The following is a 23728-nucleotide window of genomic DNA, read 5'->3' on the forward strand; positions in this document are numbered from 1 at the left end:
GAATGAAAGAAAGGAAGAAAGAGAAAAAGATCAGTGTTGGATAATAACATTAAAACATCCATATAGGAAGGGAGATGAGTCTAATTAAGACATAAACCCTCTCCTGTACTCATCTGGGCCAGGGCCTGCCTTCCTCCATCCCTCTACTTTTAATATTTCACAGTTCCTTTATGACTTTAAAGATGAGCTTTACTAAAGTCGATTGGAAGGGAATTTCCATATATATTCCAGTACAGGAGATAAAGAACTTTTGAACATGGAAGGGAACTTAGAAATCCATTAGAATCCCTCCTTCCTCTTTGTGGAGTAGGCAAGTGAAGGCTCAAAGATCTAAAGTCCCTGAGGTCACACGGTCAGTCCTTGGTAGAACTGAGACTCGAACACCAAGTTCCCTGCTCCAAACTCAGCTCTTTTGTTACTTGCAGTAGCTCTGCAGAGATGGGTGTACTCCGATGGCTCATGCCGGGCAGAAAACGGTGATCAATAAGAACTGAATAGGTTCTGAAAGTGGGTCTGTCAGGGCCCATTCAGCAGAGAAACCACCACGGATTGCCATTTCAACACGAAGGTATTTTCATTTCCCAGCAAAGGAATCCACTGTCAAAAGGAGAGAGAAGAATTATACTCACTACCGAGCCTTTCATTCATGGATTTGTCCTCAAAAGCACAAAAGAAAGGAACTAAGGAACAGTTATTAGAAACATTAACCCGAAACTGTGAACATGCTAGACTTGCTTCTGTTGAGGGGGAAAATATCTATTTACTGGGAGATTAAAATAGTGGCCATTTGCATTTCTTGAAAATAGACTTTGCAAGTACTATGGTGGAATAAGACACAGCCATGTGAGAGAGAGGCCCACCCAATCACGGGGCTTCGCCAGCAAAAGCTAAGAACTGGGAAACTCTGGCAGGAGAATTACTGAAGCCTTGACTCTGGCCCCATTCCGATCGATGTGTTTAGAATCTCTTTTATTGAACTGAGCTGCCACTGTGCCCTTTGAGGTTGGTTTTCTTTCTTTTTTTTCTTAATACAAGACCCGCTGACTACGGCCTTTGTTTGCTTTGTTAACCATAACAATTTCCCAGGAGAAAGGACACCACCTGGTACTCACTGTCTAATCAGCAACTAGAATGATGGGTCTGAAAGGTGTAATTGTTTCTGAAGTTTTCCATAACTGAAATGTAAGGAGGGAGGGCCCCCAGTACTTATGCTGATGCTTTTCCTTCCTCTGAGTCAGAGTTACTGCACACTGTGGCGACGTGTACTCGACAAGACCTGCATAGGAAATAGTAGTGTGGTAGGCTGTTGTCAAAATGTTTCCACCCTTGAATTGTAAATCCATGATCTTTTGATATCTTCTAGGTTCCTAGTATAGGTTTCATAGTCATTTAGGCCTACTCATATACTTGGCTTGGTATACACACACACACACACACACACACACACACACACACACACACACACACACACAATTTTTTTAAACAGCACATAGCAGGTGAAAGTAAATATCTGTTAATGAGTCACATGTTTTTTGCCTTTAAAACACTTTTGTTGATATTAGCCATTCTTTACCCTTGAAATGTGCTATGCCATTTAAAAACATCCTCTATATATATCCTCTATATATGCCTGTGGTATATATGAACCCTCATATGCTTGCGTTTGCATATATAGAAGGAGAGATGACATGGTGTGTTAGCAAAACTACTTTGAATGGTAAGAATTGAGCCTTCCATGGTAACTATGGCCACAGTGACTCAATGTGGCCGTATACCCTTAGAGTTTTAGGTCTTACTTGTTTTTGGCAATTATTCCTAAATGCTTACATATGTAGTTAAAAGAATGTATTTCAAAGATATCTCTTACTTTCCTAAATGCTTGAATATGGACTTAAAAGAATGTCATGTTTTGTCAAAATTCTACTGTGTATTTTGTAACAGGGGTTTTCAAGTTGCTCCTGGAAATGTCAACTACAAACAAGCATAAGCTAAACAAAACAATGTTAGGGTTCGTCCACAAATGCGTTTCCTCAAGGCACCTGTGCTGAAGGCTTGGCTGCCTTCCGGTGGGCTCTGGAGAGGTCAGGAACCTGGAGCCCTCTCTCACTGGGGGAGTGATACATGGATTAAAGTCATGGCTAAACTGACCACTGGGATATGGGGCTTTGCTAGAGAAACAGGCTCATGGCACATACGTTGGAAAGTTCTGCCTTATTCCAGTTACTGTCCTTTTCATTGTCTTTCTCTGGGTCTTATCTGCCACAGTCAGCAGCTTCTCTCCTCCATGATGTTCTGTCTTACCACACACGGGTCTAGAAACAAAGTATCCAAGTGATCACCGATCTAAACTGTGAACTAAAATAAATTCTCCGCCCCCTTGTTAGCTGTTTTACCTAGGATCTTGTCCCAGGAATAAACCCCTAACACAAACAAGTTAGTACAAGTTTTGAGTGCATGCCCCAAACCCTGCATTCTTTTTTTCCAAGTGTTCTGACCCTGAAAAGTAAGCATGGGTAAATCAGAGAGACGCTGAGCACTCTGTCAGAAGAGGGGAAATGATCTAGATTCTTTTGGCTAAATTTACCACTTGTGTGATCTTGGGCAAGTTTTATTACTTCTCAGATTCTTAGTTCCGTTATTGGAGAAATGGGAATAATATCTGCTGTGTGCATTGCTGCTCTGATGGTTAGGAGGTCCATAAATGAACGATGAAAACGTTTATAAAAATACAGGAAGTTTATAAAAATACAGGGGATAGCTTATCTTATAAAAGGAAGCCTCATGGAGGTGGAGACAGAACGGCTGCATTCATCCTGGAAATTTTATTTACAGCTAACCGTTCATTTCCCCCGTCCTCCGCCATCAAGATTTGGATGCATCCCTTGTCTTCATGGTTTTCTGTGATATTTCCAACACTGGGCCATTACCTGGTTATTCAAACATTTATTAAAACCTCATCTGGAGATACAGGATATTCAGGCAGGATGATGAGAGAATTGAATTGAAATACAGGTGAGGATGAGGGACACTAGGGACAGTGAAGTCCTAGAGAGGGGACGGGTTTTGTGTCGCTATTTCCTCCAAGTCATTTTCTGTGCACTCATATGGAGTCTTACCCCCAACCACACTAAATGATGAAATAAACAGACAGACAGACAGACACGTCTATGGATAGAGTTATTCTTGGGGACAACACTGCTCCAGGTGAAAGGAAAATACCTTACATGTTTACCATTGGGTCAGCTAGGCTAGGACAGATGGCCTAAGGGGGCCTGTGTGGACAGCTCAGACTATTAGTCCTTAGAAGAATGATCTGACCAGACTTAATTAGAGTGGATGTTAGTACTTTGGGGTGGAGGCCTTCCATTTCAGGAAGCTCTATGCATGTTTGCTGCACATACTGTTGGTGTGTCCTTGTTAGAACAATGTCATAGGTGTCCAGGACAACATTTGGCTTTGCAGTGACCTTTCACGTGGCTTGACATGCCCTTGCTTTACAGCTCTGGGCTTATCAAGGTTATAAGCTGTGGCAAATTTGTCATATGAAAGAATTCGTTCAAGCTCATTAAATCAGGGGTTGGTGGAGAGAGCGGGGGTGGCTGCAAGGGGGCGACTAATCCTAGAATAGGTTAAAAAAGCGAAACACCCAAAGTAGAAATATTAAAAATAGAGAAACCTCCAGTACCAGATGGTCAGAATTATGAACAAGCCTGGGGACAAAATTAAATAAATGTTCATGGAAATATTTTGTCATCCGTTGGAAGCCCGGATAGGTACCCAGAGCTGCTGAAAGGCTTCCTATTCTCTTTCATCCAGAAGCCCCAGTGCCGAGAGTTTGCTGGAGTCTGACCTACTTTCTAGGAAACTTCTTATGGTTAGGAAGAAAAGAGGGGAAAAAAATTGAAATGGTATCAAGGCAGTGGGATGCAGAGATAAAAAGCACTGGCCTCGCTGTTAAGACAAATATTTTTAGCAGTAGTAACTGTCACTATTGATGGGATGACAAGTAGCATTTATTGAATGCTAACTGTGCCATGTGCCTTGTTTTTCTGTGATGATTACAAAACCGGGCTGCGTGGCCTGCCACCGCCGCTCTGATACAGAGGCATTGGTGCAGGTTCTGGTAAGTCACAAAACTCCTAGACAGTGGGGCCAGCACCTCCACATAGTCCTCATCCTGCTCCGTGGAACACATCTCACGCCATCTGCCTTTCTGACTCATCTCCCCAGCTGACCTTTGGAAAGTCACTGTCTCCCTCAGCTTAATTTTTTTTTAATAACTTTCAAGTGATTCAATTAGACTCGTCCCATCTGTTAATAACAAAGTGCATAATTATTGGTTTAATTTCACCTCTTTCTCTTAGAAGACTGCCACGAGGGCAGGAGCTTGGTTGGAATTCTTGTGTTCTAGCGCCTAGTGCAGGGTGTGTCCGGCAGACAGCAGATGCTTGGTAAGTAGTCACCAAAAGAGCCCGTGTAAACTGTGACCCATTTCTTTCTCTGACCGTAATTCCAGTATTCAGCAACATAAAATTCAGCTGGGCCTCCCCTACAATTCTGTCCCACTTGGGGAGGAACTTGTTCAAGTCATAGACTTGCTTATTTGACTTATTGAACCAATTTCTGTAGGATAATTTCTTTTTGAAAAGTTTTATTTATTTTTTATATTTTAATCATTTAATCTAGACTTCATCCCCCAGTCTGCCTCCTGACCACTCCCCATCCCATAACTCTTGCCCCCGCCTTCTCCAAGGGGGTGTCCCCACCCTTGACCCCTAGCCTACTAGGCCTCCCCACTCCCTGGGGACTCAAGTCTTTCGAGGGTTATGTGCATCTTCTCTCACTAAGGTCAGACCAGGCAGTCCTCTGCTGTATATGTATCGTGGCCCATAGCAGTTGGTGTGGGCTGCCTGGTTGGTAACTCAGTGTCTCAGAGATCTCAGGGGTCCAGTTCAGTTGAGACTTCCTGTGGGGCTGCCCTCTCCTTGGATTCTTCCAGCTTTTCCCCAGTTCAACCACAGGGGTCCCTAGCTTCTGTCCATTTGTTGGGTGTTAGTATTTGCATCTGACTCTCTCGGCTGCTTGTTGGGCCTCTTAGAGGGCAGCCATGCTAGGCTCCTGTCTGCAAGCACACCACAGCATCAGCAACAGTATCGGGGCCCAGGGCCTCCCCTTGAGCTGGATCCCAATTTAGGTCTGTCACTGGACCTCCTTTCTCTCATGCTCTCCTCCACTTTTGTCCCTGCAGGTCCTTCAGACAGGAACAATTCTGGGTCAGAGCTTTTGACTGTGGGATGACAACCCCATTCCTCCCCTTGTTGTCCTGTCCCTCCACTGGAGGTAGACTCCAGGTTTCCCTTCCCCACTGTAGAACACTTCATCCAATATCACCCCCTTTGAGCCCTGAGAGTCTCTCACCTCCCAGGTCTTCAGTATATTCGAGAGGCCCCCCCCCCATAATTTCTATCACAGGCATTGCAACTGATATTGTAGTTCAAAGTCTCCTCACAAATTAAGAAGCGATGGCCTAGCTAATGACTCTGAAAGCAGATTGTCCAGGTTGACTGTTGGGTTGGAGAGGACACAATCTATCTGTTTTCCCCATGAAGCCTTATAAACTCCCATGGCTGGCCCTCCCTTCAGAGGCTCACCATGGTGCCTTCCATAACACGCATTCCCACCTAATGTTCAATAATTCTTTCTTTTATTTGTGCTTGTTTTCCCGCTCCTTTGGAAAAAGTGGGAAGAATAGGCTAATAAAAGGCTGAAGCAGAAGGTGACCCGGAAGGCCATGACATAAGGAAAGAGATGCAATGCCTCAGTCTTTAACCAAGCTTTGCCACGTTGCTTAGAAATGACAGCCAAGCCTGTCTCGGCAGAGTCTGTGTTGATGGCTTCTCTGAGACAATATTGTAAACTCCCTGCTGCTGGTGACTTTGGCCTGTCTTTCAAATGAACTCTAAATTAGTGTAGTTAGTGTACTCAAAGGCTTTTTAACACATGTGGTCTTCTTTTCTCTTCTTCCTCAAATTTCTCTTTCTGGAGAGTAGATGTTGCAAGCTTACTGCTCTCTGTAGTTCTTGTGGAAAATATGATTTTTTTAGAATCTCAACTTGAGATGATATTCTAAGACTTGTTTGCTTACATTTGGGATTTATTCATTTATTTATTATCATCTTGTTTATTTGGTTGGGTTTTTGAGACAGAGTTTATCTGTCTGTCTGCCTGTCTGTCTGTCTGTCTAATCCTGACTGGCCTGTAACTCACAATGTAGATAAGGCTGGAGCTCATAGTGATTCTCCATTCTCTGCTTTCTGGGTGCTGGGATTAAAGGCATGTGCCACCTCAGAGGACACATCTGAATGCTTAGATATTCATTGGGGTTAGAATGTATGCAAAGAAATCTGGAAAATAGGTTTGTCCTGGGAACATCGTTTCAGCTCGCTCTCTCTCTCTCTCTCTCTCTCTCTCTCTCTCTCTCTCTCTCTCTCGGTTTTTAATGTTCTAGAAGAATGATGGAACATGGTGCTTGCTTTTGTGTAATCCTGAGGACCTGGCCTTGTGTTTCCTTTTCCGGTTTTATGTTGAATTTGTAGTACAAATCTCAGCTGGTTTGTGTATTAGTTACTATTCTTGTTGCTATGGCCGGATATTTAATGAAAGGTACCTTAAAGGAAGTAGAGTCTTTTTTTATCTTAGAGTCTGACCTGGCAGTGAAGCTATGGCAACCAGAGCTTGGGGCAGCTGATACATCCTGGGTGAGGAAGCAGAGAAAAAGGAATGCGTATTGTCCGCCAGCTTCCTCCTTTTTATGGGACCCACGACCCCAGCCCATGACGCTACCCACATTTAGGATAGATCTTTCCTGCAAATTAACCTAATCTAGAAAAATCTCTCACGGTCATGCTCAGGGCTTATCTCAAAGTTGATTCTAGGTCTTACAAATAGATACTTTCAGTCTGGGAAAAAATGTTCAGTGACATTGTGTAGAAGGGATTTTTTCCTTCATTAGATTTTCTTCAGTTGAGCAAACTCCTTTCTGAAATGTTAGTTAACAAAGAAAACGTTCTCATTTGCCAAGAAATGAATCTAAAACAGCCTCCATTCTTTATCTTCCAAAGGTATGTGGTCACCTTTGTGATCCCAAATATCTACCCACGGTCTGACAAAGGGGGTGGGGTTGTTTCCTCACCAGGAACCATGAGCGGCTTAAAGACTTGAATGAAGTGTGGGGGGGTGGGGGACTCATAATGACAAGCGACAGAGATAAAGTTTCAACTCATTTACATTTTGTGGGTGTCAAGTACTCAAGTCTGGTGCTCTTGTCCTCGCTTGTCACTTTTCCTGCCAAAATTTCAATAAAGGAAACATTTTGGTTCTTATGTCCATAGTGTTTGTTTTTGTTGCCAGAATACTGCATTCCTTTGCATCCGTCATGTCTAGATGCTATTCCCCATAACTGTCCTGATCCACCTAAGAAGAGGGTGTGTATACGGAAGAGCTTCTGTATTAAGAATCTGCGTAAAAGCTGGGTGCACACCTTTCGTCTCAGTACTTGGGAGGCCGAGTCAATGGGATCTTTGTGAAAGCGAGGTCAGCCTGATCTATAGAGCAAGTTCCAGGACAGTCAGGGCTGTTACACAGAGAACACTGCCTTAAAAATATAAAAAAGAACTTGTGTGGAAAGTGGGCATTCTCAGGAGTGTCTTGACAAGGCTCTGTTTCCCTAAGAATACCTCCTCTCAGCGACGGTATGTGTGCACTACAAGGCTGTCAGCCACTCACCAGCCGATGAACAGCTGTGTTGCTTTCCATACAGGGCTATTATGAAGTAGAGCCGTGCCGAGGGTGTGTGTACACATTTAAGGGTGAGACTAAGCTTCCATTTTTCTTGAATACAAGCACCCATCATGAGCCCCTCCAAACTTTCTACAGAGTTGCTTGCCCTAGTTTACAGTGTCTTCAGCTGTGAGTTTCCCCCCATCCTTGTCAGCATTGGACGTTGCTGCTTTTACATTGTGGTCATCTGCAGGTGTCCCTTGCTACGGTATATAGTTTTACTTTGCATCCTCCCTACTGACTGATGGTTAGTATCCTTGTTTGTGTTAACTCGCTATCTGCAAATTGTTTCTGGATGTGTGTCCATTTACGTCTTTTGTCAATTGACTTTAGCTAAAGGATTTGTTCACATTTTTGTTTAGTTTTTCTGATAGATTGTCAGTATTTGTTTTTGGACTTAGAAATTTTTACTGTGTTACAGATTTCAGCTCCTTTTCAGATCTGTCTTTATATAGGTATATCTATATATGTGTCTGAATAGATATATCTTTATAGAGAGAGTTACTGTACACATCTTCAATCTGTTACATGATTTACTTTCTCATTCCTTAGGTAGTGTCTTGTGAAAATGGAATATCCTGATTTTAACAATGTCTAGGTTATCAAAATTTTCTTTTATGAGTTGTACATTTTTTATATTTTGGATCCTGTTGTGGCAATCTGTGACTTCTTGAAGATCATGGAAATGCTTTCTTATATTTTTCCTAAAATCTTGCCACTTTCTTCTGTGCTTGAGGACTATGTGTAAGACTCTGCTATTGCTTTCTTCTGTAGTTAGAAGAATTCGCCACAAAACCATTTGGGTGTGAGGTTTGCTTTTTGGCTGGATTTTAAATAGACAATCATTTATTTTAAACAGATATAAACTGTTAAGACTTTTTCTTATTTTCCTTTTAATTTTAGTAGTTTCTAAGTTTGAGAAACTTCTTTTAAGTAAATTGAATTTTTTTGTATGTAACATTATACATGAGACAATTTAAATTAAACTTTGTGTGTGTGTGCATGCGTGCGTGCGTGCGTGCGTGCGTGCGTGCGTGCGTGCGTGCGTGCGTGCGTGTGTGTGTGTTATGTATTTGTGATCCTGTGCAGGTGCATTTAGAGGCTGAAAGATGACATTCAATGTGTTTCTCCATCAGTCTTTGTATTATAGCCTTGAGAATTTTTGAGCCATTATTCAGTTCCAAATGCTTTCTATTTCCTTTCAGTGTCCCTTCTTTCTTTATCTCACTTTCTTCCTCTGGTTTTGTTGATGTTTGCTTGTTTGCTTTGAGGCAAGGTCTCATATAATTCCGGTTGAGTTTGAACTCGTTATGTTGATAGGGGTGATCTTGAACTCCTGTTTCTTCTGCCTTCACACCTGGGGCTCAAATCTAGGGCTTAGTGCATAAGGGGCAGCACTCTGCCAACCTATATTCCCAGCACAATATTTCTCCTTTAATCATGATATATATATATATTTCCATGTGATTATTTTTTCCTGGTTTTGTGCATATTATTGACTCTAGTATTTTTTAAGATATCAAGGCTTTCTCAAAAAATACCCTTTGAATAAAACTAAGAGAGTGAAGATTTGAATATATGATTTATGAATATGTAGAGATGCAATAAACATATGTACTATGGGACATGAAGCAACGATGAGCTTTGATTCAGAATGACAGCTACTTTTTGAGATGAAAGACAGTATAAATAAGAAATGGATTCATCACTGTACAGTTAGAGGGGGTACTAGAATGACCTTCTTAGCTTCCATTTTTAGTTGTGGATCTTTAAATGATTATTACTTATTCCGTGTAAACTCTTAAGCTTTTGTTTCAACCTAAGTTTTTGTTAAGTATATCAGGCATACAAAGATAACTACTCTATCACACAGGAGCCAATTATGTTAAAATTTTGTCGTTTGTTTAAAATCTGACTTTCCTTCTTAATCATCAGAAAGATATACTATATACCAATTGTTGCAGTCTTTTAACTTACTCCTTTCTTTCCTGGCAGCATTAGAAGGAAATGTTCCCCGGGCACAGTGAGTCTCATGGGTGAGTTTGTAGGCCTCCTTTCATTTGAGTATCTTAAATCTTCAACCCCAAACTATGAACCCTATCCACTGCACAAGACCAAGTCTCCACTCTTCTTCCCTTTTCTCTCACCAGGCCACAGGTCATTTTAGCACAAGGGGATTAATTACTTGCCACTCTGAAAAAGTTATTAGGCGGCAAAAATAATTACAGCTGTGATGAGTCCATTATGGTTCTGGGAATGGTAATCTGTGCTTGTATTTCTCGCTACTATTTTTAGTTCTTAAATTTATAGAAGAAAATGTCAATGATGCCACAGTGGTAAATAACCTCCAAATATCAGTGGCTTATCACGCAAAATTTGTATCTTTCTTATGCTCTATCTCCAGTCATTACGACCACTCAGACAAGCAAAATAGCAGCTATTTTCAGGGCTGCTGGCTGGGGCCCCCAAGTGTAAAAGGAGCCTGGCACGGAGAAGGGAGTTCTGTTCTGGTCCTCAAATGACCTATACCTTCGCACCAAAGTGCGTTTTCCAAATCTTGTCATATGGCTCTACTCTAATAGGAAATTCAGGATGTAATGGAGAAACTGGAAATGTTTGGAGGAAACAGCAGTAATGCCTATCACAGCCAATAAAAAGCCCCTGTTTCCTCCAGGGAGGTCCTGGCTGGGGATGTGTGTGCTCTAGCACTTGTCCAACAATCACAAGGCTATGAGTTAGAGGGTCTTGTTTCAATCTCCAGATTTAGATGAAAGGCCAGCCCACTTCTTTTCCTTCCCGGTGTGAAGCCAACTTGCTAAGGATACAGGGATAAAACTCTATACGTCTTCTTGCTGCATAAAGACCATGCTCACCTCTAAGACTATTAAAGTGACAGAGACCTATTTTGGGGAATCCTTGATTCACAAAGAATCTATAACCTAGAACTCACAATAATAAAAAGGATGATCGTATTGAAGCCTGTCAATAATTAATGAGCAATCTCTCCCAAACATGATTTCAATCATATAATTTACTATATGAATACATTGATTAATTGATTTATAGATGAAGAAACGCAAACACAAGAGGGATGGGACCTTGATTTTAATCCTACATTTAATAAGGCAAGGAGGCGGGACTGTCTTTCAAATATTCTGGCTCACCTTCCCTGGCAGACTCCTTCTATTTCCCCAGTTTCAGCAGCCTGCTGCGCTGTGCTCATTTTGTTTTAATGTCGTGATAGTGTTCATTGTCTAGACTCAGAACTTGTGTTGTGCATACTAGTATGCAGAAAGAGACCATCCTTCGTCAGTGACAGTCTAGCTGGTCCCCTGCTCCTTATTATACACTCATATATGTATGTGTTTTTAATCATTTGGGAATCCTCACTACACTGAAATAATATCATTGATAGAGTATAATGGGTCACTACGTGACTCCCGACTAATCTTCTAAAATATATCAAACATTCCATTTCCCTTGTATTGGCCATTGTGTGTAGGAAGGATTATTGTATCAATTTGACATTTCATAAGGGTGGGACAATCATGAGGAGTGCTTAGGTGTGGGAAGGAAAGAATTAAACAGAGAAAGGGGAGGAAATTGGAGACTGGCAACCCTGGGAGTTTGTGACTGCTCTAGGGCTGCAAAGACAGTGGGAGACAAATCATGTCCAGAGTCCAGGAAGTAGGACTAGTGAGTGAGAGAAGAAAAGCTATACCGAACACCTCTGCCTACAGAGCCCATACTGTCTATTGATGGCTTGAGTCACTGGGACACCTGCTAAGGATAGAGACCACGAGAGTTGAGAGAGGAGCCCCTGCCCTGTCTCCTCATCTCCTCATCTCTTCTCTCTGCCCCTGCATTAGCCAGGTACATCCTGATGTGGATTGAAAGAGAAACCAAGAAAATGGAGTTCCTAGTCTAGATGATTCTAGGAAAAGACAGAGAAAGGACTTAGAAAGAAACAATTGATGTGCATGCCAACCATCTAGAGTTTTCTGTGACAGAGATTTTGTATAGCTCATTGGTGTCGTTGAAATTTTCATTTCTTTCCAAGTATATGTTATATGATACCATCTGTTTGAGTGATGTTTTTTTTTTTACTTTCAAAGTGGTTGATTTGACAGAGATACAGCCACACTAAATATGTTTTATTATTATTTAGGAGTTGTAATTTCTGCATTGTAGATGAAAAAAAGTGACTTATGGCTTGTCGTATATAATTATACACCTCCTTCCACTCCTTCCCCACCCTAGTTGTCTGAAATTGTGTTATTTGATTTAAAATTTACCCAACATATTTTTACCATGAACATCTAAAAATAATAGTTTTCAACTGCAATTCAGGATTGTAGTCTTTAAGATCTAAGTGGAGATCTATGATTGTGTCTATGTGACATGAATTTACCTTCTTGAAAAAGATGAGAACAAAGTCTACTAATCTGGTTAGAGTGAGTCACATAGAACAACACTTTCTGAATCATTTATATGCTTACCATATAAGACTTGCTATGGAAAAAAAAAACAAGCCATAATAAATTTAAGGAAGGCTGCATAACTTATCCCCTTTTTAGAGAAGTCACAGTATTTAAAGGATTAGTGATATCTGAGGAGAATGCTGTTTAATGCGGCACTTCAAATCTAGCAGATTTCAAAAGGAGAATCAGCTTCCTACCATCACTTAGCTGAGAGGGAGTGGGTGTCTGGACCAGGGCTGCGATCACAGCACTGCTGTGGCGGGTGGTGGTGGCAGTTGGGGACATGGTCTTCAGGTCAGACAGGGAGTGGTATTGACTTGAGCAGAGAAACAATGACAAGCCAAGGGAATCATGACATTCTTAGTTGTTTTGCTATTGATCAAAAAGAACAATTATACTCATGACACAGATGGATGTGCTTACTCTGCCATCAAATAAAACCAAATAAATACTCATACACAGTAATAATTAAATAATGTGTTGGCTATACTATATATACTGGCATATATGCATATTATTACTACGACCTATTAATGCAGGTTACTGACCTCCATATTAATAGACTTGGGATTAGATTGGTCTCTAATCCCAGCACTAAAGAGGAGTTCAAGGTCTGTCCGGTTTACAGACTGAGTTCCAGGATAGCCAAGGTGACACAGAGAAATTCTGTCTTGAAAATCCAGAAAAAAATTATACTTGGAGTTATTTGCATGATGTTCTGTTGCAACCCAGATTTGTAAAAAAAAAAAAGTTTCAATATTATTTTTAAAAATTCATATAAAAGAATTGAGAAAAGTATATTCTTCATGGAAGACTCAACTCTTCTAATGGATTTTTAACTATGTGGAAAGTCAGGGTTGCCTGTGAGACCTTACCAGAGACACCCAGTGGGCAGCAGGTAGACTGTGAACAAACAACAGAACATGCCCAGCATCTCACAACAGCTGTGCTGGTCCTCCTGCTCTTCCGGCCTTTTCACCTCCTCTTTCAAGATAACCTGTGACTCTGATAGGTTAAAAACCTGATAGGTTATCCAATCCCAGCTGGCACACGTACATAAAGGCAACACTAAGTGTAGTTAGTAGGTGTGTGTGTGTGTGTGTGTGTGTGTGTGTGTGTGTGTGTGTGTGTGGTGTGTGTGTGCTCACCAACATTAATAATTATCGAAGGGATCCTGAATCCAAGTTGGGAGAGGAAGGCAGACATGGAAATAATGTGAATATAGCATATTCATGTATGAAGTACTTTCTCTCTATCTCTGTCACTGTCTCTGTCTCTCTGTCTCACAGTCTCTCTGTCTGTCTCTTTCTCTGCCCCCCACCTCTCTCTGTCTCCAGGAAGTTGAATTCTATACCTGCACCTGCACTCTGCACTTCTGGACAGGAGTGTAAAATATGTATATATCACTGATAACTGGTATACACACACACACACACACACACACACACACACACACACACATTCCATTGAGGAAGAAGCTCTCTCTGTATTATACATATAACTACATATAATATTATATATTATATGTTATATTTATAAGTAATACAGAGACAGAGGCAGAGGCAGAGAGACATAGAGACAGAGACAGAGACAGAGACATCCACAGAGACTCAGAGGTAGATGTTGAGCCATTTGCCCCAGTAAAAACACACGAAAGTGAAGGACCTCTCAAGTACTGAGGCAGAATGTTTAAGAATATTTATTGCCTTTTATTTTGTAAAATGGGGAAATAAGCCAAGCAGGCAGTGATAAATCACTCAGAGAGTAGGAACAGCCTCTGTCTATCTCAGGACCATGCATGCTGAGTTGATGAACTGTCGGTTTCTGAGCCACAGCTGGCTGCATCAGACGCCATGTTTGCTGGCGTAGGAGCTTGCCTCAGCCCAGAACAGGAAGATGCTCAGAAGAGGAATGGGAAGTGTGTGCCTTCTCTTGATTCAGCACCTCTCCATCTCTTCACCTACTCGTTTTGCTCCATTGAGTGAGGAACTCCCTCTGTATGTAATCCACCTTCCGAGAGAAGATTCTATTGGTTTAAGTCACTGCAGTAAACAGAGGGTTCTGCCTCGGCTTCAACATAGCTCCATATAGGCAGGCTGTCTGGTGCAGCCATGAAAGATTGGCTTGGAGCCTACTCTTTTCTTCCCCAGGAACCAAGCAAAACCAAGAAAATCAAGTGTTTAGCATTTAATATACTGAACAATATTTTCATGAAATCAAGAAAAGCTTAAAATTTGGAACCCCCAAATGTTGAGAATGGCATCACAAGTGTATGCTGGGCAGAGCTGTGGAGGAAAAGTGTTGGGGCCACTAGGGTGATGGGCAAGAATTATCAGACACTCAAGGCTTCAGGTAACAACAGGCTGCAGGGAAGCCTTGCAAAATATGTCACTTTAGGAGAGAACCCAAACGTAAAGGAACAAGAACAGCACACAAAACAAACAAAACTGAAGTTGCTGAAGACAATGTAGATGGACAGGACCAAGGTCAAGCAGTGGTCACTCTCACAGGGCACGTGAAAGGTGAAGGTGAGGACAGTACCACACAGGAGATAATCATGTCACTTATACAGACTATATGGAAACTGTTGTGGACAAACTTAGCAATGATACTTATGAGTCACAAACCTAAAAGATGAAGAACCAAGAACAACTGTGGTAAAAAGCTCATACTAAGTACCAATTATAGCTTTGTATCAGAGAGAGAGAGAGAGAGAGAGAGAGAGAGAGAGAGAGAGACAGAGAGAGACAGAGAGAGACAGAGAGAGAGACAGAGAGAGACAGAGAGAGACTAAGAGAGACAGAGAGACAGAGACAGAGAGACTAAGAGAGACAGAGAGAGAGACTAAGAGAGACAGAAAGGCAGGAAGACAGAGACAGAGAGAGGGAGAGAGAGAAAGATACTGAGAGAGAGAGAGAGAGAGAGAGGGAGAGAATAAGAAAATTGTTTTTTTTAAATCCTAGTTCTAGATCTCTTAGTGTGTAGTGGTTGCAAATATTCTTTGTAGGAAACAAAAATATTTTCTATGGAAGCTGAGCGTGCACAGTAAGAAACAAGACGTTTATAAGTGGCTCTTACAGATGATATTCTGGGAAATCTGTGTTTAATTTGCAGTAGTCTCATTATGCTAATTGGACTTGTGGTAATTTGTGCATGTCCTTTAGAAGATGGCTGAGGGTAGGTAGGAGTTAGCGTGGAACCTACAGTTCTAGAAATAACCTGTTCCAAAGCATGGCTTTGTGAGGATGGCTTAGACCTTTTTACACAGTATGAAATTCTTCTTATTTTATTGTTTCCCAGGGAGATGTTAACAAGTAGCCTGATGAACAGCTAAGTTTATTAAGCACAGTTAAGAGGTTAATTTCAGGAGTACAAGCAACCTTAAACATTGCCAAAGCTGCCTAACATGGAGTTCCTCCATCCAGTTAACCTTCTACCTCATATGCACTCTGATAACTGCTGAGATCAGGTATGGAATCTTATCTCCCTGCGTTGGGGCAGGAGTGGGTTGGAGTGTGAGTGTCTGTATCTTAGGTGAGGGTTTAATGACCTTCTCTGACCCCTCCTTTTCTGAAGGTGCATTAATATCCCTGCTCATCTTTTAGGAGTCTCGGGTGTAATCCCAGCGGTTCCGGTTTTAGATGGTAATGACTCTTATACCTAGAGGCACCTCTCCCTCCCTTGATTCTACTCAGGTTAGGTTTGATCTATGGGTAGAATTATTTGGGAGATTGATAAATATTTCCTCTTTTATTTTCGTTGTCTCACATCTGCTCAGTTGGAGTTGGAGGTTGGATTTCCCGCATCCTTTAACCCTTGCCAAGCACAGCTTCCTGGAGGTTTGAGAGTAGGGATTTTGGGATGGCGGGAGAACTGATCCTTGTATGCTCCTGAGGAAAATTGACAATGCTGTATTCTTGCATTGATGGTTCGTTGCTGACTTATTTTAATGAAGCCCCACGGTGAGAACTGAATAGGGTTCATAGTAGAGTGAGAAACGGAAGACAAAAAGAAAAATCATGGCTTCCTTCTCAGCAGCACTAAAGCAGCTTAAGTTAAAGGGATCAGATATTCTTGAACATTGGCTTGGTGGGTTGAAATGGTTGTCTGGGATTGGTTTGCCTGGAGCAGCATTTCTCAACCTGTGGGCCACAACCCTTTTGGGGCTCACTTAAGACCATTGGAAAATACAGATATTTGCCTTATGATTCATAATAGCAAAAGTACAATTACGAAGTAGCAACAAAACAATTTTATGGTTGGGGGTCATCATAACATGAGGGACTGTGTTAAATGGACACATTAGGAAGTATTAGGAAGGCTGAGAACCACTGGTCTAGGGGTTGGCCTGTTCCAGCACCATGTGATGATAACAGGACAGAAGTCCTTGGGTCCTGGTGTGTGTGTGTGTGTGTGTGTGTGTGTGTGTGTGTGTGTGTGTGTATGTGTGTGTGTGTGTGTGTGTTCTGAAAGTATCTCTCAGTATAGTTATATACCACATCATAGTTTGTGTGTTCAGAGCACCACTAAGACCAATTAGGAGCTGAATAAATTACAAAGATTTTACTGGGCAAATGAGAGGCCAGCCAGTTCAGAAGGTATGGAGGCTAAGTAAGCTCCCATGTATGATCACTGCAGCCTCAGCATGAGGCAAGAGGAGACCTACTCAGAGGGAGCCCAGAGCCAGAGAATACACTGATCTAATTTGCTTAAGGCCAAACATGCTGTTTCAGGAAGTGGGAATTTCACATATATTGACTGGCTTCCTTTTCTAACTATGTTTTGAAAGAGCCTCTTCTGTCTGGGCTTAGAGGTGAGAATAAGGAGGGCACAAGGGCCAAGAAGGGCTAGTTATTTAGGGAAGTCAGAGAGAGAGAAGACGTGAAACATCCCGGTTAAAATTGGACAGAAAGAAGCAGCAGTTAAAAGTCACTGTGTAGGAAATGAGACCAGAGGGGACATTTAAAAGCTTCCTCTTTGTCTCTGTGGAGCTTCACTTTCCTGATCCTTCCATAGTAGAAAGGAGAAATGAATTTCCTCTCAGGCACTGGTGGGAGCCTGGAGAGGGTGTGGGGGCATGTTCTACTGACTCATGATCAGGAGAAAACCCCATGCCTTGATCATGCCTAGTGATGGGTGGGTAAGAAAGAGCTACTTAGAGTCATAGAATGGCATTTTTAATCATCTTCCTCATCAATGAGATTTAAACTTTTCTGGGAAAATCACTGCGTAGGATGCTTTGTTTAGATTACCTGTCTGATGAGTCAACTTCTGGACACATATTAGGTTGAAGATGTAGACAAGGGGCAGAGCAGAGTGTGCAGCCCATAGAAATAAAAATATGTGCACATGGATGCTAGAGAATCAGTTTCCTCTATGGTTGACCAATTCCAGGTAGTTTGCCCTGGACACATGACTACATTTATGAGCAGTGCTGAATAGATTCAGTGTTTTTTATATACATATATGTATAGATGCACACGTGTACACTTGTAACAATAATAATTAAAGAGAGCATGAGTGTGGAGTGGACATGTGGAAAGAGTTAGAAGGGGAGAGAGAGGAATTGGAATTGGAAAAGGGGAAGAGAGCCAGGAATGTTGTAGACATAGTCATTATACTGGCTACTTTTGTATATCCACTTGACACAAGTTGGAGTTGTCACAGAGAAAGGAGCCTCAGTTGAGGAAATGCCTCCATGAGACCCAGCTATAAGCCATTTTCTCAACTAGTGATCAACCCTAACTCAACTAGCGATACGGCAACCCAGCCCTTTATGTGTGGTGCTGTCCCTGGGTGATCTTGGGCTCTATAAGAGAGCAAGTTGAGCAAGCTAGGGGAAGCAAGCCAGTAAGAATCATCCATTCATGGCCTCTGCATCAGCTGCTGCTTCCTGACCTGTGTGAGTTTCAGTCCTGATTTCCTTTGGTGATGAACAGCAATGTGGAAGTGTAAGCTGAATAAACCTTGCTTCTTGGTCATGATGTTTGTACAGGAATAGAAACCCTGACTAAGACAGTCATCATGAATAAAGACCTATGTCCCTCCACCCCCCAAAAAAAGAACTTTAGAGGGGCCCAGGTGGAGATCACATCACCTTTCAGTTGACCCACATTAGAGGAAATAAATGAACCTGAGTATTTCACTCTGATGAAATTTTGGTTGGCCAGAAGTGCTGTAAGCTTCAGAAAGGCAGATTACTTCAAAGAGGTGAGCAACAAGTGAAATTTGTCTTCCAAAAGTGTTCCTGTTAGCTGGAGAAATGAATGCCTATACTCTGAGGTCCTTACTACCTGGTACAATGCATAGCACAGTTATTCTTCAATATCCACTGTGTATTTATTGGTTCTAGGACCCTTGTAAACACCCAAACCAGAGGATGCTCCAGTTCCTTATAAAAATGGTGCAGCAGCTGTCTGTAGCCGCATAGATCCTTTTGTATGCTGAAAATCACCTCTTACCATACCTAGTACAATCCAAATATTATGTACATGCTGTATTGTTAGGCTGTATTATTTACAGAATAGCTACAGGAGAATACTTCTGTCCATGGCCAAGAGACATTTAACCGCAAGATTGTATTTTTGATTGTAGATGAATCTGTGGATATAGAACCCTCAGATGAGAAGGGCTTAACATCCTACAGTACCCTGGACAACTCTGAAACAATGAATTACCCAGTCAAGTTTGAGAAAGTTTCTTTGGCCTGTAGGGTGGAAAGGAGACTGCTTGGTGCGATTCCTATCTTTCCACTTGAGACGTATCTCCTCCCATCATCTCACCACGCTTGGCTTCTATCTTGATTCAGATATTGTTGAATACTGATCTCATTCCTTCAGGACAGGTTTCTGAATTACTGACTGTGTCTCTCACAATGTTGGGCACACAGTAGAAACTCTGTGGAGCTAGTTAGTTAAGTTTCATTGGGCAAACATTGACTTTTATTTGAGAGACACCTCTGTGACAAACATAATTGATGCATGAAATACATTCTGGAAGTGTCAGATGAGCGGGTCAGAGAAAAGGTGCATTGAACTGACACTATACTACAAACTCTGGTTGATATGGGCCTTGGTCCCATTTGCATGTCACTGTAATTGAAGACCCAAGAGAAGTCAAGCCTGAAGGTGGCCTGCATTTATTTCTGATGTCCTCAGTCTCAGAGGTGCCTGGATGTCCTTTTCATTCCTCTAATGCCCTGGACCTATTCACCTTTCTCCTGCTCTGAATTTGTTGGCAAACCATTCTTCTCCTTATTTATTTGTCTCTTGGGGTCAGGGCAGTCTGTGAACTCGTGTTAAGGGATAGAGTCAAGGGTATATTAGTTTTTTAATGGGAGAGTGGAGATGTGACCCCTTTATCCTTTTCCTTGCCTTCCCTTGCCTGGGAGGAAAAGGAAGAATTACAATCGATTTTCAAAACCACAGCCTTGGAATCTAGACCTCTGTCCCCATTGATAAGAACTTTGTGCCTACAGACTGCGTAGTCCCCAGCTTGTCATTTTAATCTGCAAATTAATCCTACCATTCAGTTCAATCAGCTTAGAGAACCCTAAATCCCCAAATTTGTTTAGTTTGGTGAATATACTACTATTTATAGATTAGGTTTTTTTTCGTGGAAGAAAATCACATTTCTATTTTCACTAGGATCTATAATGTTAGCTCGAGAGTCTCAGGAGAATCTATCCAAGGATTGTAACATTTCTTTCTCTCTAGTGTCTGAAAACCTGCATTGTGCTGCTTTGCTTGTGTGGTCAGCCCTTGGGGAGAGTGTCTGGCAGTGCTTTGCTAGTGCAGTGAAGCTCTGTCCTGAGGAAGAGTACTCCATTTGTACAGCACACTCCTCCCTGTGCTCCCTGGCAGGCTACCATTGAATTAGATGTTTAGGATATGTCCCATTCTAGCCCTAATGAGTTCATTATGATAATCCACAGAGAAATTCATCCCTTTTGGTCACTCGCTGCCTTTAAATTAGAATATCTTCAGTTGTTATTAATTGGTTTTGTGTGGAGATACCAGCCACATGTGATTGAACCAAATTATGAATCAATCATCTACCAAAATACTCTCTTAAAAAATCAGCATCGTGGGGCAGGAGAAGTGGCTCAGCTGTTCAGAGCACCGGCTGCCCTTTCAGAGGTCCTGAGTTCAATTCCGAGTAACCACATGGTGGCTCACAACCATCTACACTGGGATCTGATGCCCTCTTCTAGCATGCAGGCATAGGTGCAGACAGAGCACTCACACATTACATAAATAAATAAATAAATAAATAAATAAATAAATAAATAAATAAATAAATATCACCATTATGAGTGGACTATGCTAGTATGAAAGGGAAGCAATCAAACCTGGGAAACAGAATTTTCTTGTAACAACTCCATTGACTCAAAGGACAGGATGATATTTCCCGTCACTCACCCTTTAGATATTCCTGCTTAACCAATGCTCACACATGCACACACATACAGAGAGAGGGGGAGGGGGAGAGAGAGGAGAGGGGGAGGGGTAAGGGGCAGGGGAGGGAGAAAGGGAGGAATAGAAAGAGACAAAGACAGGGACAGAGAGATTTCAGAGAGAGAGAGAACTAAACACACATGAGCAATTAGACAACACCGGATAAAGCCCTAATCTGTAAACATAGTTCCATTTGAACAATGGCCTGACAGCATCAGGGATTAGTGATTCCAACCTGTTCACAGTTCACAGTACGCTTGGATGTCCCATCTCAATGTGTCTTCTATCTTGTGGTGGTGGAGAAAGGCAGAATTTTAAAGTAATCTTTCTAGGCAAGATTGGAGTTTGAAATGTTTTATTAACAATAGGAGAAACTTCCATAGATATAAGTGCAATTCATTATTTAGACCTGAATCTGACTCTAAGTTCATAGTTTATCAGGCAGTTATGTAGAAAATGAAAGGAAGGAAAATTGATGCCTTCAAAACACTGATTGGAACAATGGCAAAGTCCAGATTTTGATGACTAGGGAATCCCATGCAAATATAGCAAGAAGGAGTTTGTCATCAGAAAAGTTAGGTTAGGTGTTTGATGTTTTTAAACTCTTAACCACTGGGTAAAACATGTATTCGGGTTAGTTTCTGTCAACTTGTTAAAAACTAGAGTAACCCAGGAAGAAGTAACCTTAGTTGAGGAATTAATTTCACCAGACAGTCCCACGGGCATGACTGTATGTCATTTCCTGATTAACGATTGGGGTGGAGGAACCAGTTCACTGTGGTTGGTACCTACCATTGGGTAGGCGGTCCCAGATTTTATAAGATAGCAGGCTGGGTGAACCACAAAGAGAGACCCAGCAAGCAGTACTCCTCCATGGCCTCTGCTTCAGTTCCTGCCTCCAGGTTCCTGATTTGAATTCCTCTTAGGAACTTGAATTTCCTTCAGTGATAGACTGTGACTTATAAGCCAAGTTGCTTTGGTCTGTGTTTTATCATAGCACCATACAACAAGACTAGAACAAGCTATCTCTCCTGTGCGTTAAATAGAAATCAGCTAGACAATATATGTAAAGGTCTTTATAAACTCCAATGAGCTGGCAACTATTAATTATCAGTGAAACCTCTCTCTCTGTCTCTCTGTCTCTCTCTCTCTCATACAAGATTTTTCTGTGTTGCTCTGGCTGTCCTGAAATTCACTCTGTAGGCCAGAGTGGCCTCAAACTCTAGATGGAGATTCACCTGCTTCTGCCTCCCAAGTGCTGAGATTAAAGACCTGTGCCACAAGGCCTGACATCCGTGAATCTTTTCAATACTGGCTTTTATTATAGCAGGGTGCAAACAACAAGCACATTTTAGAGAAATAGAGAATTAGTTCTTCAATCTGTCTGGCTTCTCATAAGGAATTCCTGTTAGACGACCTCTGATTTCCATATCAAAGGTGTTTCCCATAACTGGAACCCTCATGAATTCATTGTTGGCCCAAGATGTGGTGTCTGACTTTTCCACTGTCTGTGAAGACACTGTCATGAGGCAGCTCATTTGATAAAAGAGGGAAGTGATGGCGGTCTAAAGCTATCTAGGTCATAAGTCATGGACTTGGGGGTCACATGGAGTGGCCCAGAATTAGAGAACAAGAGACTAAGGTTCAGGACACTATATAAGAAATGAAAAAGAGCTTCAAGCCTAACTGACATCAAAGGTAGTTCTGCTTATAAAGACTCACACGGCATCAGAGTTCCTACACAGGAAATGCTAAATGAATACAGACTTTATAAATCTTCTCACTGGTAATAAAATGCCATTCTGTTTTATTGCTTCTTTTGGGGGAGAAGCATGGAGAGGAGTCAGAGATTGGAACAGACCAAAATTGAAGCACTATTCTGATCATTAGCCTAGGTTTCTGACCTCAGAGGAGCCATGTTGGCATTTTGGGAAGAAGCAGATCGACAGGTAGGAAGCTTGGAGGCTGAGACAATGGCTCCATTCGTAAAATAACTGACGCCCAAGAAAGAGGACTTGCACTTGATCATCAGAACTAGGTTAAAAAGCCAAGCATGCTTAGCTTGCAATTCCACTGCAGGGGATGTGGAGATGTGTAAATCCCAGGAACTCAGTGGCCAGCCTGCCTAATATACTTGGTGATCTCCAGGCCACTGAGAGATGATGTTTGAATAAACAGGGGAGACAGCTCCTGAGGAACAGTATCCATGGTTATTTTGTCCTCTGGCCTCCACAGGTCCACATAAGCAGCCTCTGGCCTAGGTAGAGAGTAGCATGGTGCGACGACTCATCTTTCATCACCTTTGCCCCACAGCAGTATCTCAACTCCATCTTTTGTTGTGAAGGGACTTGTTCCTGACTCACTTTTGCTTTGCTGTCTGAACTCTTGTCTAATGCTTTCTGTTGCTCGTGTGTGTGTGTGTGTGTGTGTGTGTGTGTGTGTGTGTGTGTAAATACACTTAACACCATTGTATAAATTATTTAAATAGTCTTTCTCTGTCTTCCCAGCCACTACTCATGCTCTCCTAGAGCTGTTTATTAATCTCAGAAATAACAGGACCATGGAACAGTAAGACAGATAGCAAGGGGGTCACCTTATCATTGAGCAAGAATACAGATATACACAACAGGTAAGCCAATTTTATTGCTGCAAGATGCCACTGAATCCAGCTAAGCAAGCAGCCAATTTGACTAGGGTTAGGGGGTAGTGGTGCATGAGTTGGAAATCAATCAATTAAACCAGTTGGCTTACATTGACTGGTCATTTCAGCCCCAAACACTTTGCACTGGGTAGATACTGCCTTAGAGAGCTTCCGAAATACAGTTCCCATAGCAACTGTACAAAAGTGGCAATAAGAAGCAGTGCTTGTGGAATTTATTTTATCTCCTTTGCCTGACTTCCTTTAGTCCCATCTCATATTCCCCTAGGCTCTGGCCATCTGGGCATGCTCTT

General features: G+C 41.8%; 1 long non-coding RNA gene across 1 annotated transcript in view; it reads right to left on the reverse strand.

The window, feature by feature from the left end:
• Positions 1-106: 106 nt before the first annotated feature.
• The window catches only part of LOC116907880, a 40355-nt gene continuing 16733 nt past the window's right edge, over positions 107-23728 (reverse strand). Inside the window, exons 2-3 of the long non-coding RNA XR_004388852.1 lie at positions 2196-2312; positions 107-597 (exon numbers count right to left, since the gene is read on the reverse strand). This is a non-coding gene — a long non-coding RNA (uncharacterized LOC116907880). The remainder of the gene's footprint in view (positions 598-2195; positions 2313-23728) is intronic.

This window comes from Rattus rattus, chromosome 8 (genome assembly GCF_011064425.1).
Source record: "Rattus rattus isolate New Zealand chromosome 8, Rrattus_CSIRO_v1, whole genome shotgun sequence".
In the NCBI taxonomy this organism is placed as follows: Eukaryota; Metazoa; Chordata; class Mammalia; order Rodentia; family Muridae; genus Rattus; species Rattus rattus.